The following is a 2417-nucleotide window of genomic DNA, read 5'->3' on the forward strand; positions in this document are numbered from 1 at the left end:
TGGGCAATCTTAAAGAAAAAGACTCGCTCCATGTATCAGCCGCCGAACAACGAGGTGTTGCTTCAGACGCAATTCTTTGAAACGCGACAGGCGAAGCGACCTCTGCAAGAGTATGTGCAGGAGATTCGCTCGCTGAAGGCGTCCATTACCGTAGGTCCGATTCCGGAGCACATATAGCTGCCCACGTTAATAAACGAACTACGGCATGACCCATCGCGAGAGGCCCTTTTCAGAAGGTGCCGTCGTCGATGGAAGAGGCAATCCAAATTGCCTTAGTTGAGGAGCAATCCTACACAGTGCCTCGGAGACAGCTTTAGTATAAGCCGTCGGCTGAGAGGTCAGATGTTACTCCCATGGAGTTGGGCAATGCAGACGTTGTCTTCTACAAATGCAGCAAGTGCGGCACTATGATGGCTCGCTGCTATGTCAGGGTCCCTGATGAGCGAAGACGCCCAGCGAGAGGACTCCCTTCCCAAAGGACGATGCCAAAAAACCAGCGTGCGAGGCGCATGATTCCTGAATCGGCCACTGAGGAGTCGGGAAATGCAGGAGCGCAGTAGATGCAAGATACCCTTCTGACGCGGACTCTGAAGCTACCCTTTATTTCTGAGTTGTCGAACAAATGGGTAGCATAATCCCTGAGGTCTCAATATTTCGCATCCCAACCCTGCTAGTCTGTAGCGCTCAAGTACGAGGCTATGACCAGATGATGACCCTCCTCGTGGATTCGGGTGCATCACAAAGTTTTGTAAAACCCGCGGCTCTAAGAATGAGACCGGCAATGTTGGAGTCGCTTTGACAGGATGGCAAGCGAGAAAAGGCAACCGTTCGTTTGGAGAACGGTGCACTCATTAAGTCTGAGGGAGTTCAGGTAGAAATCGCCTTCAGCTTTGGTGACTTATCTTGTAAAGAGACGTTCACAGTGCTAGATATGGAGAGTCCGTATGACCTCATTCTAGGCATGCCATGGTTGGCAAAACACCAACCATGTATAGACTGGCGTACACGCACAGTTGCAAATTCTACGCAGGACACCGGAAAGGATGTGCTCCTGCGAGAGGCGTATGCAACTGTTGTCGTGTCAAACACAGTTGAGGGTACGTTGACTGGATGTCAAACGTCACCAATTCCTACCCAGCTCGTGGAGACTGGGGTAGTGAAAAGGACAATGACAAGTAGTCATGCGTCCGAATGTCCTGCACAGAGCCGAGAGCCTGTGGCAGTCGACGGCAAGCTGACAGGAAGTCATGCGTCGCATAAACCGGCTTAGTGCCTAGAGCCTGGTGCGGTTGGAAGGGGTGCGTTAGCCAGTAGAGCAACGACACCCGCTTCCCAGAAAAAGGTTGTGGTGACTCGAAGAACGAGTATTCGACAGATTAGGACGATCAAAGGCACGTCTAAATGAGTGACCTTTGGATCAGTCTCTAATAAAGAGGACGGGCCTTCGAACGAGGTGTTCGAGGCCGTCAAAGACGAAATTGCGGAGGCATCCTCAGTTGAGGTGCTCCGGCAAGTCTTTCAATCTGCCGAGGAGATAGTAAATCCCACGGAGATGTCGCGGGATCTGTTCCTTGCCGAATTAAAGGAAGGAAAGATTCACGAAATAGTCGCACAGTTCCAGAAGAGAACTTGGTGGACTGTTGCTCGTCGTCCACAATGGACGAGAGCGTCCTAGAAACGGACAAAAATAAATGGCTCGCTGCTCAAGGCTGGGATGCCTTAAGAGACAGTCTGTTCTTTGAGGTTCTGTGGAAATATCGCGATGTGTTCCTAGAAGAAGTGCCAAGCCGCTTACCAGCAGTTAGGGGCATCGGGCACGAAATAGACCTCGAACTTGGCACCAAGTATTGTCTACCAGGCAATGGCCGTTGCCGAAAGAACAAGTCGATTATATCGATGAGTTCTTCGACAAGTGAGCCAAGGCGGGACATGTGTGTGAGAGCAAATCACCTCACTGCAGCCCGACCTTTTGTGTGCATAAAGCCGCAGGTGGATGGCACGTCGTTCATGTTTACAATAAGCTGAACCGGGCGACCATACCAACGCAAATGCCAATCCCGCGGAAAGATGTCGTGTTCACCTCCATGGAAAAATCAACTATCTTGTCCGCGTTAAATTGAAAGGGGCTACTATCAGGTACTCTGAGAGAGCCAAAACGGCAGTAAGCACCCCAAGCGGTATGCTTTGGGAGTGGCTTAAGATGCTTCATGGTTTGAAAAACGCACCGGCGACATTCAACCGAGTGGTGGCTCACGTGATGCGTCAGCACCGTGCTTATGCGCCCCATTATTTTGACGATGTATTCCTGCATAGTAGGGCCGAAGACGGGCTGAGCGCAATAGAGTCGCACAAGCGTCATTTAGACGCTGTGTTGCAGACTTTAAAGGACGCCCAATTGTACGTCAACTTGCAAAAGT

This window comes from Bremia lactucae, linkage group LG6 (assembly GCF_004359215.1).
Source record: "Bremia lactucae strain SF5 linkage group LG6, whole genome shotgun sequence".
Lineage (NCBI taxonomy): Eukaryota > Oomycota > Peronosporomycetes > Peronosporales > Peronosporaceae > Bremia > Bremia lactucae.